This window comes from Barbus barbus (assembly GCF_936440315.1).
Source record: "Barbus barbus genome assembly, chromosome: 23".
NCBI classification, from domain to species: Eukaryota; Metazoa; Chordata; class Actinopteri; order Cypriniformes; family Cyprinidae; genus Barbus; species Barbus barbus.
In genome coordinates this window covers 15,195,319-15,215,754 of record NC_136751.1, presented here as the reverse complement: position 1 = coordinate 15,215,754, position 20,436 = coordinate 15,195,319, and the positions used below count along the sequence as shown (strand labels likewise).

At 38.7% G+C, this 20,436-nt stretch overlaps 1 protein-coding gene across 2 annotated transcripts in view; it reads right to left on the bottom strand.

Moving 5' to 3' along the window:
• LOC306843168 (signal-induced proliferation-associated 1-like protein 3) overlaps positions 1-20,436 on the bottom strand; it is a 106,431-nt gene that overhangs the window by 40,020 nt on the left and 45,975 nt on the right. For both annotated transcript variants that reach the window (XM_079374467.1, XM_079374468.1), the window contains exon 2: positions 14,885-14,975. The gene's annotated coding sequence lies outside the window, so the exon portion shown is untranslated. The remainder of the gene's footprint in view (positions 1-14,884; positions 14,976-20,436) is intronic.

The window sequence follows — 20,436 nt, the reverse complement described above, 5'->3', positions numbered from 1 at the left end:
AACTAAACTATAGGGAACCCTGTTGTTAAGGTTAAAGTAACAAATGGTTTGAATATAAGTTCATATTAGACCATTTTTATAATAACGTTATATCTATTCATTTTTATTAATTATAATAAAAAAAGAGCAATTATGAGTAAATATTTAAAAGTGATTTTTGCAAGATTCTCTCTATTTTTCTCAAGTTTATGGACACTGGGTGGATTTTCTGTTATGTGACAATATTTTCTAGCTGCTGTCTTTCCGCGGTTGAAACACTCATTGAGTGATTACATGAGACACTATACATTCAGTAAATTGTAGTGTATCTTTCAACATGGATCGGATGTTCATTCAATAATAAGAATGCACTCCTACTTCGCTTGAAATGAAAAAGCGGGAGTGCGCATGATCCGTCACGCCAGCCCCTAAACAGCCCCAAAACTGTTTTTATAATTTGAAATTCTTAAAACTAACAAAATTTGAGTGCTGAGACTTTGTTTCATGTTATTATAAGTGACCTGTTCTGTCGTGTCCGTCAGCTCGTTGTCTATGTTCTCTCTGCTCTGCGATGTTTTTCACTCCGTAAATAAACGTGTGGTGCGAGAGCGTGAGAGGCTGGAAATGAACGAAGCGCGATGCAGAACACCAAACACGTCACATCTTTGAGTTCGAGGCTAAAATAAACGCTTATTTCAGTATGATTAAACAGAAAATTAAATCGTAGCATATTCATTTTTGGGGTGACACCCCTCTGGCTCCACCACAGCTTATAACGCGATGACAGATGACGCAATGTATCATTTGCACTCGCGCGCTCTCTTCTAGACCGTTTTCTGTGAGCCTACAGATCGCGATAAACAGAGTGACAGCTTTTCAAGATTATTAAGGGAGTTTGCAAATGTGATATTGATTTAATACAACAGTTCAACAAACATGAAGTTAATATTAAGTGACTTACGTTGTCTGAATATAACACTACTGCCTGATTTTGTGCCATTTCATCAAGGAAAATAGTTCCAAATAAAGTAAGAGCTGAGCACTATGCATCTCTAAAAGCAAACACAGCGGTGTTTCATGAATGAACTGCGTGTTTAAACAAATCTAGTGAATCAGTGATTCATGATTACCCATTCATAAACACAGTCACTTGCTTCATTCCTGAATAGTTCCCTCAAAAATAAATATTCTGTCATCTGTCTGTCAATTCTGTCATAATGGTTTATTTTTATACCATCATTTACTCAAAAGTTGTTTTAAACCTGAATGAGTTTCTTTCTTCTGCTGAACATAAATGCTATTTTGAAGAAGGTGGAAAACCAAACAGTTGCTGGTCCATAGGATTATTCTTTCCTGCTATCAAAGTCAATGTGGACCAGCAACTGTTTGGTTACCCTCATTCTTCAAAATATCTTCTTTTGTGTTCAGCACAAGAAATTAATAGAGGTTTGGGTCAACATGTGAGTGAGTAAATAATGACAGAAATGTAATTTTAGGGTGAACTATCCCTTTAATGACAGTCGACAGCACGTTTAGTGTCCTGTCTCTTTAAGAGCTGCACGCATCTAATATACAGGCACGCATCTGTTTCTCTCTTAACTATTTACTTTTATTTTAGAGATAACCAACTGAGTCTGTATGTAAACCTTGTGTGTTTTGACAGTATTAGCGCAAAAGATAAGTTAGTTGAGTAATCAGGCGCTGTTAGACAGTCTCTTTAGTGCGCGTGCTTCAAGTGTAGGCGCTCAGAAAAAGCGCACATCAGACCAGCGCGCGAATTAAACATTTAACCAGCAAGGCTTGTGTGCAAATAATGTACTTTTGCGATCGCGAATAAGTGCAGTGTCCTGTCAGAGTAACTCTACTGCTGTATGTGGTGTTGTACAGTATATAGAGACGGCGGCGCCAGAACTGTATTTGACATAATGTGCGCTGTAGCACGATACTACGATATTTCTTAAAAGGCAGATCGTGGAGACATTTTCATCGTCCACGATCAAAAATCGTCATATCGCACACCCCTAGATTCAGTGATAAAATCAGTGACATACCGCCACTTGCTGGCGGTTTCAGTTTCATTTTTTAAAGTATAATTTCAGTTATTTAAATCATTTAATTTCTCTATATTCAACATTTAATATTTAAAACATTAATCTCAACATTAATTTATGAATTTAACTGCATTCATGCCACCTCTGAGCCTCATCAAACGTACCTACAAGCCACTTTTATGTTCTTCTGTGCCACCTCTGTAGTGCAAATTAATTTTTTATTAATACTAATTTCATATGATCGCTAATTTATTTGTCTTATTCTACTTCTTATATTGTTTAAATGAGAAATTATAAAAAACTTATAAATTAAAATGTTTGAATTTGACATAGATGACATACTTGAAAAATACCAAAGGTAAAAATGTAAATGCCCCTGTAATGTCACCTCATATTAGGAAGGCTAATTTTTTATCCGAATTTTTGATTATCGATCAGAAGGTGCTCCTAAATTTTTTTAAATTAGGAGGACAAGGGCTCCTAAAAAGAAAAGTATGCTTATTGTGTAAGCCCTTTGTATTAGTATTTTAGAACCCTGCATGAGGTCTTAAAGAGACAGCAGCCTAAATAAACCTCCTGCTGTTTGTCATTACTGTCTATTTATACAGTGAAGACTATCCAGTATTATTTTAGAGTTGAATAGATTACAAATTTAATTTGTATCTTGTTTTTGTTTGTGCTATTGATTGTCATTAATTTATTCGTTCATATTTATTATTTACTTGTCTTTTTTAGTTATAATAAATTCAATTCTGAGTGCACATGATTCTTGGGAGGGGAGGGGGCGTGGCCCATGGAAAATAGTCCTGCCACCACAGCTGGAAAAAATCCTAGAGGAAACACTGAATACTCTTCATTTCATGGTCAGTCTCAGTTTAAGACATGAATCTCTACTGCCAGCATAGGCAGATGCCACCTAAGGCATCATCCTAAGTAGTACAGAACCTCACTGACTGATTTGAACGCTCTACATGGGCAACAAGAAGCATGTCACATAAATATCATTCTTCACAGGGGATTATGTTCATTTGACCCTTCGCAGGAAGTTTGATTAACAGGCAATCTGACCAATCATAATGCCATTTTTGTCTGACAAACAAACCAGACAGGAAAGTAGATTAAAGTCGGCGGACTTGAACTTAAAAAACAGTGTTCAGGGGCCGGATTCACGAAACATTCTTAAGAAGAAATTTCTTCTTAACTGCCATTTTCTTCTTATTTTTTAACTTAAGAAAAAAGTTAAGAATATTTTGTATTCCCAAACATTCTTCTTAAGAATATTCTTATCTTTTTTCTTAAGATTGTTCTTAAGACAAAAATGAAGAAGAATTCAAATTCTTGAAAAGAATCTTCTTAAAAATCATCGTAAATAACTTCTTAAATTTAGGACAGCCCTAGACTTGTCTTAAATCCAAAACAGTAAGAATTATTTAATGAATTTATTGGGTTATTTCAAAATAATTGTTATATTTAAGCATTACAACAACGTTAGCTACATATAGCCTAATACATAGTATGACTATTAATAGCGATGTGCGCGAGTTTTCTGAAGCGACAGCGATGACTGATAATGTAAACAATGATCGGTCATGATTAGCCTGTGTGTGATACTACTGTTTGCTAACTTCAAAACTCAGTAGCAACTCTACAAAAACGAGTAAGATGGGTAACTTTAACTGGACGCTATTATTTTATCTTATAAATACGACATAATCTTTGGCAGTATGCAGCGCATATGACTGTGTAACGCGGATACACATACCGGAAGCGTTCACTCGGATGAGAGCAAAAACACAGCACTACAAAACTGAATGAAACAGATCGCTGCGGCTTGAGACAGGCTGTTCAAAAACATGCCGCATTAAAAATGTAAAGCTGAGCGCCAGTCAAAATCGCGACAAAAAAAGTGTGCTTGCTTACTATGATTATTAGGGTAATCTGCAGGAAGCGCAAAAAGACAAAGAGTTTAGACTGTCATTTTCTTCTTAAGAAAAAAATTAAGATGTTCTTAAGAATATATTTGAGAACTTAAGAATTTTTCAAGAATTGCACTTAAGAACATTCTTACGAACTTCGTATAATTTATCTTAAGAAATTTCTTAACTTATTTCTTAAGAAGATTTTCGTGAATCCGGCCCCTGGTCTTTCCGCTATTGAAACAAGATACCTTTTGATGTTCATTCATGTTTATTTCGCAGTATAAATGGTAAAGAGAAAGAGATGATCGGTTCATGTGCTGCTTGAGCTGAGCCGCTATAGTGATCTGTCCCCCTAAAGGGGGGGGGGGGGGGTTCTTTGTGAGGGGTCAATAGATTTCCTTACAGTTTTATTATCTCAGTTATAATTGCTCAACAACCACATTTCAGATCTGCAGTGTGCATTATATGTTTATCGCCTCGGTATCAAATTGCAATGATACATTGCTAATTCATGAAATGCATTAACTTCAAAACAATCCAGTCAGAACTATAAACTATTTGGAAATTTCATTACAAACAGTGCATGCAGTTATTCACAGTCTTTGCTCTCAGCTATGCTATTGGCAACAGTCACTAAGTTCAAATGCACTGTGGAGCACTGCCATAGAGCTGCACTGAAGGTGGCTTTTTGTTTCAATGAATGTACAAGCACTTCAATGCGAGTCCGTGTAAAAGCTCCCCCCAACATTTGGCTGATGCACATCCCAACACTCACAGAGCAAGTTCACAACAGCTGCAGAAATAAGGCGTTTCTCTCCAATTTAATGTTTATTTTTTCTTTGAGCAGTAAATTCCTTGTTTTTTTTTGTTCTTCATCCGAGTGAACTGGGAAAAGCCAGTATGAACTGTGTGAATGAGTGTGAGTATGCAGACTTTCAGCTAACACTCCTGGAAAGCAAGCCAACACCAAGTGCCAGATCTGAAAGACTTCAAACTGTTTTTAATTGCTCACATAGTAATTAGCTCTGATTCTGCTACTTCAAACTGAGACCACACACACACACAGACGATTACATGTAACCAGTAGTGATTTCAATTCTATAATCTTAATGAGGTTAATCTGGGTTGATGTGAAGACACCAACTCTTCATCAGACATCAAAAGACAGGGTCTGGTGTCAGTTTGTGAGCCTTGGGGCTTTAAATCACACACTGCTCTCGCACATACAAACCCAGCCTACAGCCAGTGACTCAGCATATACCTGCCATGCACTGCCAGGACAGGATCTGTCAATCACAACACATCTTGCTTCCTCCATCGATTTCCTGTCACATTGTTTTCGGGGTGTCAGACATGAACCCCCTGGCAGTTGCAGCTGGCCAGTGTGTGTATAAAAGGAATAGACGTGCAGTGGAGGGCAGGGGCTGCACGTTTGATCTGCCCTATAGGGTTTACTTGACTGGGTGTGAAGGACAGAAGAAAGCTTGTGATGCAGGAAATGAAAGCGGAGGGACATGGTGAAGACAGGAAGGTCATTACTGTTTCATGAGGCTGTGTATTTGCTTCATTGTGACCCGCATTTGCTTCATGTGTGCAGGCAGGTGCTGGTCACAATCCTTTAATTCACTAAGATAAGCCGTGAAGGTCAAAGGTGCATAAAATCCATAGTGTGAGCGAAAGCTAATCAATAAAGCAGAGAAAACGCATGCAAATCTGAATGATAGATTATGGGAGGTTGTGTGTGCACGCACCACAGGGTGGGAGATACACACTCTGCATGTTTACAATATAGACTAGACAGGGGGAAAACCTGTAGTTATATTGTTATTTTTAATAATTTAATAATTATTTTATTTTATATAGCTAACCTTTAATTGCACAATCTACCACAGTCATCCCCCCAAAAACGGACACCTACGGACTGTGCATAAAAACGGGAACATTGCTCACAGCAGGTGACATTAATTCTCTGGAGAATTTATTGCTGAAGGAGGTGAATTTGTTACAAAGTCAGCTGTGATGGCTGACTTTAAGGGAGATGAATTTAGAGACAACTTTTTAGAGAGGGTTGCACCATGCTGAGAGTAGTTACTGTTATCATGCTAATGCACAGCATACCGTAAGTAATAAAACCCTCAGATCATTTGTGTTTCTAAACTGGTCACCTTTAAAGAACTGCCACTAAAATCATGTGATAAAAACAAGCAAAAAAGAACAAAGAAATAGTTGCTGTTCCAATGTTTTGTAAAACAAAATGCTAAGTAGCGAGGGTCTGATGTGCACATTGCTGAAAAACGTGGTCTAGATAGTCATCTCACTAGGTTTTGAGTGTCAAACCAAACATACTGAATCAAAAACTTCAAAATGAACATTCCAAATTCCAACTGAGTCTGTTAAAGGTAGGGCCCTATGATTTCCATGATGCAAAAAAAAAAAAAGCAAACGGAACAATGGAATCCAGTCATGAAAATAGAATTTACCATATAATACGGAATGTCATGGAATTTGCCAAACTTTGAATGAATAAATCATAAGCACATGAATTGTGTCTGTGAATATTAAGCCACAAAAAGTAAATATGAACCCTTGTCTCTGTGTGAATGAATGGCACAGACACACGGTTTCATTTACTACACACATACTGAAGCATGTGATGCTCATGATGTTTTCAGCCTCTGCAGTCATGAACATCATTTCCAGAGTTGCTCTGAGAGTCACTTCATGAGTATTTTATCTTTTCATTTGAGAAAATTATATAAAAATCATCATACCATATAAAAACAGAAACTTAAGTCTTCACAGCAACCCGTCAAAATAAAAGTTCAGCTTAACTTGAAGAAACTGCGACAGAAATATATGACTTATAATAATAGTACTACTACTATTAATAAAATTATTATTAAACACAATTTTTAAAGGAATAATCAAGTTTATTCCATGTTTCCTATCAATACTTCACTCGTACTGCGTCGCTAGACGCTATGGGGAAAAACTTTATCTCCGAGGACTGAAGACTTTTTCAATCACGCAGTGTGACTGCACGGCCATTGGTTCATGCAGTGATATAAAAACGAACCAATGGCTCGTCAGCGGTGCTGCACGAGCCTATGGCAGCAAAGCCCACCAGAAGGGGCGGGGCTATCTGGCTATATAAGCGGGAGCTTCGCCATAGGAAAACAGATCAATTCTCCTTCAGCGACGACTTCTCTTTGCTGATCTCGGGACTCCAGACGTTCGCCGTTGACGCGCCTCGCTGCGGATTTGAAGCTGCCTTTTCCTCTGCGCCTCTTCGCTGCTCCAGCCCGCTCCACCGAGCCGCTTCAGCAACCAGCTCGTTCCCTGCTGCCATCCGGCTAGCCTAAAAAAGCAAATTTCTATCTAAAAGAGCTTGCGGCGTTGTTGCAGCTGACCTTGGACCCTGCGCCCCCGGCGTCGTCCTGATCCGCTGGAAAGGAAGAGGAGGGGGGGGCAAAGTCTCGCAAATGCTGGACCAACCCCGAAATGCCCTCTGTTGTGCCTTCAAGCACCCCGTTCAGTTCTGGGTGCGAGTCGGTTTGTTTGTCACAAAACCTGTTGTGAATCACGGGCCCTTTCCAAAGCGCCTTTACACAGAGCCGCTATTATAGCGAGAAAAATAAAAAACAAACATTCTCAAAAAGAGAGCAAATTTCCTCTTCCAATTACCAGGTGTGTTGAGTCCCCGCAAGGCGACTCACCACCCGAACTAATCCAACCCCATGCCACACGGGCCGAGGACTGGCGGGCCATCCCCGGAGTGTCTCATTGGGTTCTGGGGATTATAGAACGAGGTTATATACTTCAATTTGCTTGAAGATCCCCGCGGTTCAGCGGCATGGTCTCCACCTCAGTGCTGAGCAACAACGCTCACGTTCTGCGAGCCGAGGTAAAGAATTTGCTGGCAAAAGGAGCTATAGAGATAGTTCCTCCAGCTCAGAGCGAGTCAGGCTTCTACAGCCGTTATTTCCTTGTCCCGAAAAAGGATGGCAGCCTCTGGCCCATCCTCGATCTCAGACGTCTGAACCATGCCCTCATGAGACGGCCGTTCAGAATGACTACACTGAAGCAGATCCTCTCACAAATTCGCCCAGAGGACTGGTTCTTTTCGCTGGATCTGAGAGACGCTTACTTTCACATCCAGATAGCCCCCCGTCACAGACGATTCTTGAGATTCGCCTTTGAGGAAGTGGCTTATCAATACACGGTCCTGCCCTTTGGGCTGGCTCTAGCTCCTCGCACTTTAACAAAGTGCATAGATGCGGCTCTCTCCCCTTTGAGACAGATGGAAGTCCGTGTCCTGAATTACTTCGATGACTGGCTCATTCTAGCACAGTCGAAGGCCAAGCTAATAGCCCACAGGTCCCTCCTCCTCAGTCACTTGGAGCACCTGGGACTCAGGATCAATTTGGCCAAGAGCTCCCTGCCCCCCAGCCAACGAACTTCGTTCCTGGGGACAGTTTTCGACTCCGCTCGCATGAGTGTAAAGTTTCCACAGTCATTGATGGTTTGGGGTGCCATGTCATCTGCTGGTCTTGGTCCATTGTGTTTTCTGAGTTCCAAGGTCAACACAGCCGTCTACCAGGAAGTTTTAGAGCACTTCATGCTTCCTGCTGCTGACCAACTTTATGGAGATGCAGATTTCATTTTCCAACAGGACTTGGCACCTGCACACAATACCAAAGCTACCAGTACCTGGTTTAAGGACCATGGTATCCCTGTTCTTGACTGGCCAGCAAACTCGCCTGACCTTAACCCCATAGAAAACCTATGGGGTCTTGTGAAGAGGAAGATGCAATACGCCAGACCCAACAATTCAGAAGAGCTGAAGGCCACTATCAGAGCAACATGGGCTCTCATAACACCTGAGCAGTGCCACAGACTGATCGACTCCATGCCACGCCGCATTGCTGCAGTAATCCAGGCCAAAGGAGCCCCAACTAAATATTGAGTGCTGTACATGCTCATACTTTTCATGTTCATACTTTTCAGTTGGCCAACATTTCTAAAAATATTTTTTTTTGCATTGGTCTTAATTGATATTCTAATTTTCTGAGATACTGAATTTGGGACTTTCATTAGTTGTCAGTTATAATCATCAAAATTAAAGGAAATAAACATTTGAAATATATCAGTCTGTGTGTAATGAATCTAATATACAAGTTTCACTTTTTGAATGGTATTACTGAAATAAATCAACATTTTCATGATATTCTAATTTTATGACCAGCACCTGTAGAATTTGGTAAAAATAAACCTGAATGCGAGAAAAAATAAAACGGATATTTAATAGGTCCATAAAAATGCAATAAATTCTATAAATTCAAAATTTTAATAAATTCCTGTTAAATTGTGTAAGTTTCATGATATCAATTAACTAGACATGCTTTTTCATTAATAAAAATAATAAATGTAATCATTAAAACAGAGTCCAGAAAAAAAAAAACTAATTTGGGAAAAAATAAAGGGCCCTAGTTATAGGGCGATGGGTAGTTATAAGAACTTAGTTATAGGAAGTAGCCAAGTACTAAATGTTCTCCTTGGGCCATTTTCCTGGTTGCTTTTGCAAGTCGGCCAACAACGACGTCATTTAAATGCGGAATTCAGCAACTGGAGAATGTAGGACGCTGTGATCAGAGCTGTGTTTCTGTTGTATGTAATGGGAATCGTAATAGTGGATATAGAATATAGATGTATAGGTTATGTGACATATGAATGCTGTTAACATTAGCTTCCAGTAGGTTTATGCCTTGAACCACTTTAAAATACTGTTCCATGTTTAACGGGTGCTATTTCATATAGCATACATTTGACCAATTAATATACAACTACATCCATGGTGCTGTGTAAGACCCTACTGAAGTAGAAGCGAATTTAGTTCCCCCAAAAAAATGTTCCTAGAACTAAATTCGTTTCCAGTTCCTGAAACGTCCTTCATTGGTACTAGAAACAATGAAAAGGTTCCTCTGGTACAAAAGCCCCTATGATAGATTCTAACTTGCCAATGTTACACCATTTTGAGCCTGAAAATAAAACTGCCATGACGTTAAATGAATAAATATATTCATCATCTCTAAAGCACTGCCACTAAAAATCACTTGAGATTTGAAAAAAAAAAAAAAAAAAAAAAAATCATCAACCGTCAACCTCATTAACCAACTAGTTGGTTGTTGGATGTCCTGACCCATCCGTAATAGTATCCAATTCTGTCATACTAACACCACAAAATGATGATCTCAGGAGGCCAGCGGGTTACTAGGAAATGCCCATGTGTGCCATCTGGCTGGCATGTGATCAAATAGTGCACAGGTGTTCAGGTTTGTGAATGTGACAGTCAAAGCAAGAGAACGTGTTTAATCTGAGAGTCCTAAGCACATGGATAAGACAAACAGGATTAGTATTATTATAAAACAGGGTGGCAATAAAATTAAGTATTGACCAATTTATTTAACCATCCAAGCAATACACACATGACCTTGTAAGCCATATAAACACCTGATCACGTTTAAGACAACCTGGCAGTATTCACACGTGATTGGCCAGGAAACCAGAATCGCAGAATTTTTGGAAGACTCCAGAAGGTGAACAAGAAAAAAATGAGAGGAGAAGGAAGTGAATTCTGCTCAAGGGCAACAAAACTCGAAACACCAGTTTGTCCTCAGGGCTCCTAAACGCAGCAGTGCAAACACACGCATAGACACACTTTGTTCAGGTTATTGAGAGACGAGCCATTATCCCACCACATAAACACACAACACGGCAGAGGAAAAACAGGTCAGCCCACACACCAGACAAACAAATCAAGCATCGAAAGAAACATTTTCAGCTGCAGGCTGAAAATCTCCCAGATGGGGCGTCAGGGAGTGGCCTTCTGTCAGTTTAGCTCTACAACGGTACCCTTATACCACCAAACATCTCTTATTGTGCAACTGAAGGAAAAGCTTGTAACGGTTTCACACTAGCTGTCAGGACCAAGAAAGCTGGCAACCTAGACAGCATTTTTAGGCTTCATAGGCACAATCAAACATTCAAGATGAACATTCAAATTTAATGGTCATAAATGATGCCTAAATATGTATTGCCTCAATATGAGTGACAACTTGAACAGTAAATGATGCTTAAAAACGGCATCTAGGTAGTGAGCTCACTAGGCCTTGACTTTGAAACAGCGCGCTGAATTGATAGACCATCTCAATAATTCCAAAAAGTCTAGAATAGGCCCTTTTCACAATGACGTCAGCTAACTTCCGCTTTTCCACAAAGCAGTGGATCCGTACTTCCGTTATACCTTTACACCGGAGTCTTCTCGGGAAAATGCGGGAACAACTTGAAATCTAAAGACGTACGCTAAGAGTTAAGACTAATAATGTTAATGTACTTACAGTCGGGTTCTTTTGCGAACGTTATTCTACATTTTTGCTTTAGATGGTTGGAGGCTAACCTGCAGCAATGTTATAGATTTGCGTTCAGATTTGTATGATAACGTTTACGTCTCCACACAAAATATAGCCTACTTAAAATATTTTCACTTATTTCGGTTTATTCCCTGGATAATTTATTTTATTTATTTCAGTTGCTGTTAATATTGTAATAAAGTGTTGTTATTCTGCAATAAAAAAGACAAATGTCATAATTTTTTTAAAAGTTGCATGGACACAAGTCCATATTACAAGTTTCACATCCATAAATGCAAGTGGTCTGAAATGAAACCCAGTATTATCCAGTTCAAGAATAAGAAACAGTGGACATAACATGGGCCTTTTTTCATAGATGTTTAGAAAATAGGAAGGAGGAAGTCAAGTGATGTCATCAGTGTGATTTTTATTTCAAAATAAATGATTTTTGTTGAAGGGTATAACACCAGTGACACAACTCCATGGGACCACCGTTTTAATTATATATTTTATCATATTTATTCAGCATTTATATATATTTTTGACCTCAAAATAAAGCACTTGCTGCTCATCATTGCTGTGGGGACAAGCAGTTTTGTGGTGCTTGGAATTCTTTATAATTAATTAAAAAACAAATATGGCTCAATACGGTGTAATTGTTCAAATAACATATTGTTTCATTTTAAAATATAAATAATTTTTTATATATATTCAAGTGTAATATTTCTGTAAAGGCTAGGGACAGAAAAATGGACATTTCCATAGAATGACCCATTTATTTATTTATGAATTAAATTGTGTCATGTTTATCAAAATAAAGTGGAAAAATATAGACCCCATTTTATTGATATTTAAATAGTACAGGCTTATGTTGAATATTCTTGTACATACAGACGCTGTATTAAGCAGTACATAAATTATTGAATGTATAGTATTTCTGTTACCACATGCAAATATCTAAAACGTATTTGACAAATATATCTAACAGCAATAAAGACAGCAAACACTGCGCAAGAGTCGCGGAAATCAGAAAGTACAACTTCTCCGTTCACAACTCCTCCCTCGACTTCAAGCGGCAAATCTCGCTGATAGGTATTCGGTAAGTTCATTTGAGATGCCAGACGCCTCGTCTTGAATGAGGACGAGAGTAGAAAGCTGCAGTCATCCTTTAATCGTATTTGTGGCAGATGTATAAGTGTCTGGTTGAACTCCATACTGGTAGCGATAGCGCTTTACTATGCGGGCGGAAGTAAAAATACCCTGCTTCGACTCAAAACGGAAGTTGCGTGACGTCATGTGAAAAGGGCCTATTCCAAACTGAACATTCTAAAACAGAAACGGATGTCAAATCAAACATATAGAACTAAACATGTAGATGTTGCAAATTGAATCAAACAAGTCAAATCAAACATTTCAACATGCCTTTGGTGCTCAAACGTCTTTAAGTCTGAAACCAAACACGTTGATTCGAACATGTCAATCGTTCCAACATGTCTATGACAAGTCATGTCATTTAGGTAGCAAGGGTCAAATCAAACATTCCGAAATGAATGTTCCAACACGCCTATGTTACTGAAAAATGCTGTCTTGATGGACAGCTCAATAAGTTTTGAGTGTCAAATATATTGAATCAAACATTTCAAACTGAACAGTCCAATATCATATCGAATGTGTTGAATCAAATACGTTGAACTGAACAATTTCAACATGTCAATGTTACAAGGCTTTGAGCCTGAAACTGTCATTGCAACATATCTATGATGTTAAAATATGTTGCCTACAAACATGTCAGATGAAATGTTCCAACATGTCTACGATATGCAAAAATGGCATCTAGGTGGTGAACTTGCTATATTTTGAATCTGAAACAAAACACATTGAAATTACTATGTAAATCATTCCAATGTCTATGGTAATCAATTTCATATAGGAAGTGTGAAAACAAACACACTTAACTGTACTTTCCAACGTGCCTTACACCGTGTCCTAACTACACGCGACAAGATTCCGATCGGAATCTCTACTGAGCTCGCGCCTGTCAAGAGAGGGAGGTGGGGGTGGGCTTGCGTGCCATGTAGGCCCTTATTGGACAATTCTTATAAATTACATTTTTTTCTGAACCAATCGGAATCTCAGCGCTTGCTTCAGGATCTTGAAACACACTGCCATCTGTGTTCGCGCCTGTCAAGAGACACCTGACCTAATGTGGAAACTCTGATGGAAATTGAATTCAAGGTAAATCAGTCTTTTTGGAGCTAAACAACAGATATTTGTTTGCTTAAGTCAAATAACGTCAGCTAAGTTAGCGTTTTTTTTTTTTCATACAGTTAGCCTATGCTTCGAGCAAAATGCTTAATAGCAAGCAATACAAGCGGATCCAATGCTGGAATTTCCGTTAGCAAGATAGCAAATTTTCTAGCCATCTAACATTGTTAGCTAGTTGTAATGTTAATTCCTGCATTGTCTGACCGTCTTGCTAACTAAAGTTAACCATTTAGCTTGCTATGTAAGTATATAGTATTTCAGATAGCCAACTTAGGTTGCAACCTTATCATTAGCCCCTAACTTAAGCCAGGTGCTCTGCCCTGAGTTCTGGCTACTACTCCAATTCTGAGCTACCCTGATTAACGACACGTTATGGAGGTTGTCGTGTGCGCAGCAGTCATTCAAGTCAGCTGGATGTAGCCCTACTTTTAAAGCGTTTTTGATGTGTTGATGTGGGTAGATGTGACTGTTTAGACAACAGCTGATGCGAGAGTAATACAGTGTAACAAAGCAATTTGACGTCTTGTTGCATTGGATGCGCCGCATTACTTGTAAACTATGTCTATTTAGAATCTGGCGAACGTGCAAGGCTTAATGCGTTCACAGTGTCGGCGTCGCCCATTCTGAACATCAAAAATGTTACCTACGTAGTCAGCTTACCAAGTAGAATGTTGACTCAAACAAGTCTAATCAAATGTTTCAACACGTTTATGCTGCTCATTCCAGCTAGCTCTCCAGGTTTTAAAGGTCAAATCGAAAATAATGAATCAATCATTTCAAAGAGGACATTCCAAAATTGAACCAAAAATGTACTGAGCACTAAAGTAGCACTAAGTAGTCACCTCAGTGACTAGTTTTGAGCGTTAAATCGAACATGCTGAAACAAACATGTCAAATTGAATGCCAATGATGCTCAAAAATGCTGTCTTGGCGGTAAACTTACTAGAATAATGTTACTAGGTTTTGAACCTGGATCTGAACATTTCAGTTTGAATGTTACTACATGTTTATGATTCAGGATCTTGTCTATGATCAAAATTGTTTCCTAGGTACATAGTCAGCTCACTAAGTGTTGAGGGTCAACAAATCAAATGTTCCAACATGCCTATGATGCTCAAACATTCCAACAAGATAGATTTAGAAACTAAAACCAAATGTGTTTAATCAGACATAGCATCTACATAGGGAATAAAAGGAACTTAGAGTATAATGCAACACTGTGAATTCCCGGTTTTAAGTCATGTGTGAGTGAATATTTTACCAGAGAATGTCCCAGTACTAAGGAAGCCATGAGATACCGGCCAGTCAGTTCCTTTTGTGGGCGTCACCAAGGTGTCAGAAGACGGAGTGATCTGTCAAAGAAACCAGAGTGAGCTGTTAGCATTTTAACCACCTGCTGCTATAGAAACAGCAGCTCACCGAGCTATCATTACGTGTTATATGTGTGTGTCAGCGAGCCTTGTTGAGCATCAGAAAGAGAGAAACAGCAGAGAGAGAAAATGGCATGGCACATGTCAAAATAATGAGCTCGATATTATGAATTACAGCTCATGAGGTGTGATACAACATCCATGTGTGAAATAACAGTAGATGTGGCGCGTGTGTGTGGCACTGCCAGCCTGCAGGCATCTACCCACTGTCTCCTCAGACAATAGAGTCAAAGCAAAGCTGATGGGTATGAGCTGACAGCTGCTGCTCTTGCCTTCGTGCCGCTAATACAGCTTGCTCTTCACACACACACACACACACACACACACTCACAAATACAGAAGGCTTTGGAATGTCTCTTCGTAGTATGGGACATCAAAGGCAGCTTAAGCCCGATTCATAGCTCATGAATTTTGGGTTTATCTATCGCACACATGCCGTCTGCATAGACACATGCTGTTTTGGAGGTAAAAACAGAAAAGCGTGCGTGTTCCTGACCTGTTATACGCACGCATACTCGCATACTGAAGGGACAGCAGGAGACGCGCTTCGGCAAACAAACATTCCCTGCGGCGCCAAACATTATGGCCTGACAGACTCCCGCCCATCAATACTGATCAATTCAGCTCTAGTTCCTCTTCCGACTGTTTGTGTGGAAGTCAAGTGTATGCCAGTGGATATCCACTGGCAACGGTGTGTACCTCCTCTGGATCACAGGCTTTGAGCGATACACACCTACGTTTAGTACACACTGGGTGTCTGACACACTCCCGATTCCATCGGTGAGTATTTACAGCCCTGATTGCCACCACAGCAAATCACATTACAGCCCAGCGCTGCTTCACCATGACAACACATTACAGCATGCTCCACTTCATCCAATTAGGCCTGCCAAGACTCAAAATACAGCACACCAAGGCAGTGGGCAGAGAAAGGGTATTTTGAGGTTATGAACACAGACAGCGTTCTGTGAACAGGCCCTGGAGGTGAAATATGCATGCTTGTTTATGGCATGTAAGGATGTGCAAAACTATGTTTTCAAAAACAATTAGTTGGTGGCTTCCCTGAATTAATGGTCAACTAACTGGACTTGAAGTCCTGTATAATTAGGCTGGGTTTTGGTTCATCTGACCCTGATCGGACATGTATGAATGCCTTTAAATTAGATTATTCTGGTGTTGGAGTGTGACACAATGCAGTGGCACTACAATATACAAATCAAAATGAAAATATAGGCCTAAACTAAATCTAAACAAAAATGTAGGCATCTATACATTTATAAATGGCCAATATATCCATCTCTCAAAATGGGTATATATTTGACATCGGTCCAAAAATTATGCACAATTTCTGTTTTCAAATATTTTGAATGAATTGAGTAAACATTTCAGTATATAGATATACAGCTCAAAACAGTTCAAAAGCATGGGATCAGTAAGATTTCCCTTTTCTTTTTAAGAATTTAATACTTTTATTCCGTAAGGATGCATTTAATTGATAAAAAGTGACAGTAAAGACATTTATCATGTTTAAAATATTTATATTTCAAATTGTTTTCTTTTATAATATTAAGCAGCACAGCCGTTTTCTGTATTGAAAGATGACACTGAAGACCATCACATTCATAAATTACATTTAAAAATATATATTCAAATAAACTATAGTGATTACACTTATTGTACTGTATTTTTAATTTGAACATTTAAAAATCTTACCAACGCTAAACTTTTGAACAGTAGTGTATATATTGCATAGTATAGTGTATAAAATAACAAAAAGATTTTTGAATGAATGTCTCACAACTTCTGTTTTCAAATGTTTCAATATAGTGAATTAAGTAAATGCCGTGTTAATAAATTTTACAAAATTTCATCATGCATTAATAAGGTTAGCCCATATATTTTTCAGACGCCAGATATCATTTTTTATATTTTTTTTTACTAGTGGGTACAGGACACTATAGTTCATTTATGTAAGTGAGGATAGCAAAATAAAGCAAACTGTGACATTTTACACCCAAAAATTCTTCATAGTGGACTACCAGAAGAATTAATAAAACTATCAATACACTTTGACCGGAGTGTGTTTTTTTAAACTGCTAATGCAACCTTTTTACCCCACAGACTGAACAAAATTAAGCTTTGCTTGGTAACTGGGTGACATAAATTGGTATTATCTAATTGTGTATTAAATTTAACAGCTGACAGCTATTCATTACATACCTTTCTATCAAAGTTATCTGACATTATCAAGATGAATTTATTCTGACACAGTTTAACTGAGTTCTTGTCATATTTTATTAGCATTTTCTAAACTGCAGCAAATAAACTGTGATAATGAGAGAAACGTTGAAGGTGTCTGGTTTGACTGTATCTGCATATTAGATTAGATTAGATTAGATTCAACTTTATTGTCATTTATGCAGAGTACAAGTACAGAGCTAATGAAATGCAGTTAGCATCTAACCAGAAGTGCAAGAATATAGTGTTTTATATACATATAAGTGCAGAGTAAATGAAGATATGATTTACAGAATGTACAGTGGAATTGCTATATACAGTATTGAGCAGAGTATATACAGAATATAAATAGGAATGCAATGTAGGGATTGTATGTACATTATGAACAGAGCAATGTAGGATTATATATACACATTATGAACAGCAGAAACGTGAGAACAGTGGTAATAAATAAATACAGCTGGATGAGTGTGCAAAGTATTGATAGAACAATGTATTCTATGCAAAATAGCAGTAGTGCAATATTTTATAGAAATGGTTTACTGTGCTTTGTATAGTAACAACTTTATACAGTTTATAGTGTAATAACTTTAACAATGTGCAGTCTGGGCAAAATATGAGTAGTGCAAATGCATGTGTGTAAAGTACTGTGACCAGTGCAGTAATAAGCAGGTGCAGGTTAGATTGGTGGTGTGGCGTTCAGAAGTGTCACAGCCTCGGGGAAGAAGCTCTTCCTGAGCCTACTAGTGCGAGAGCGTAGGCACCTGTAACGCCTGCCGGATGGAAGGAGGGTGAAAAGTCCATGGTTAGGGTGAGAGGCATCCTTGATGATGTTTCTTGCCCTGCCCAGACAGCGCTTATAATAAATGTTCTCAATGGAAGTTAACTGGGTGCCGGTGATCCTTTGAGCAGTTTTCACCACCCGCTGGAGTGCTTTGCGGTCAGATGCGGAGCAATTGCTGTACCATACTGAGATGCAGTTCGTGAGTATGCTCTCAATGGTACAGCGGTAGAATTCCACAAGGATCCTGGGATTCAGGTGAACTTTCTTAAGGCTCCTTAAGAAGTAAAGGCGCTGCTGTGCCTTTTTGACCAGAGTGGAGGTGTTATGGGACCAGGTGAGGTCATCAGAGATGTGGATGCCAAGGAACTTGAAACTCGACACACGCTCCACTACAGCTCCGTTGATGTAGATGGGTGTGTGTGCATGACTCCTAGTCCGCCTGAAGTCCACAATGATATCAGACCCCTCACTCTTTTGTTTTCAGTATTGGCCACTGAAAATGCATATTAGTTGACCACTAACGGGAAAAATCAATGTATGAGCAATAGATCAAGCTTTGGTTGTCTTAGCAGCAGCAGAAATAAAAAAAAAACCCTATAAATAAACATGTAAAATTAGAATTCCTCATAACAGATTAAAAATTCCTGTTTTACATATATCATTAGTGGGGCAGCAGCTTGGAAGACACTGCAGGCGCTGACGCTGCAAGAAACTTCAAAGTTTAAAATGGGAGCTGCGCTGTGACGTGCAGTCACATTTGCAACGGAGAGCCGCACATTAGAAGGATTATTCGATCTGAGCCACATGAATATTGTAAAAAGTTGCTATTAGTGTGACTATTTCAGTCTCTCTGACTTCCGGAGGTTTCTGTAAATGAGTGAGACTCTAAATACCCACACAGCACATCCTCTCAAAGAGGTATCCGCTGAAACAGAGCACTATCTGCCTCTAAGCACAATCAGCATGATGTAATGTCTCCTCAGCTCAACTGCTCTCCTCTTAGCTTGTTGTACTGTCAGATTCCTTCTGGGTTGCTGCCCCAAATACATTAAAATCTCTCTGGGAGGCTCTCGAGGACAATTTTCCACTTTTACTTCAAATTCAGCATCTTGTAAGTGTCCTGACAGCTGAGAATTACAACGGTTGAAAGGGTGACAGTGGAAACACAACATCCTGACATTGAGACGCAACTGTGACAGAACAGAGGGCTCGCTGACAACCTTCGCTGGCACAGAGACCGAGGCCGAGGGATGCGGGTTACAGATAGAGAGATATTTCCGTCAATTTAGACAAATAGCAGAGAGCTTACAGTACAGCCAAGGAGATCGGCTGCTAAATTAAATTTTTGAAGTGCTGTGTGGGGAGACTGCAAAGGGCTGAGGGGATTTCACGTCGCTCCATGCAACCTTTAAAACACAGAGAAAGGGCAATGCTTGTGTGTAAACATACAGGTTGACATTCAAAGGAAGCACCACAAAAGAAGGTGGTAGGAGCCATGCCTTTCGCTCTCCCTGCAATATAATGAGAGGCGGGGAAAGGAAACATGAGCAGAGGGACAAAATCTGTGATGCAGCAAATACATTTTTTACTGAAACACTCCGAATTTAAAAAGAAAGATGGGTAATTAAATTTGCAGGGAAGTAGCAATATACTCATGTCACAATTTGGTTTGATACAAGATCTCACAATACAAAATACTTTTTGAAGGTTCAAATGTGTGACCTTCAATATATTGCTATACCCCAATCAATTTGGGTAATTTGGAAATTAAGATCAGTATGCTGTTGAGGGTTTTATGTTTTCAAGTGATAAATTAAAGGGATAGTTCTCCCAAAAATGAAAATTACCCCATGATTTACTCACTCAAGCCATCCTAGGTATATATGACTCATTTTCAACATATTTTCCAACGCATGCGCTCTGTCCGCTCGCCTGTGTAGGGCCCTATCAAATCCATTTTAAATTCAATTTTATTAATCAAAAAGTATGTCTAATTAATTAAAATCATGAAACTTATACAATTTCACCTCAATTTTTTGAAAGTAAAAAAAACATTACATGCTTAGGGCCCTGTGAAATGTTTTATTTTTTCACCATGTTTTATTGTTACCAAATTTTTCACCATGTTTTAGTGTGTCTAATCATTTGAATGCATAAAAACAACTTAATTCATTCAAATTTATTCTTAAAATAGCCTTATGAAATGTTTTTTTCCCCCTCAGAAATTCTGTATTGTGTATTTAAATTGTTCTGATTATTAAATGAAGGCATAATACATTTATTTAATTTATCTTTTAATTACTGAAAATTAATCAAACTTTATTTTTGGCAAACAAAGGGGATTTACTATTAACAATAAAA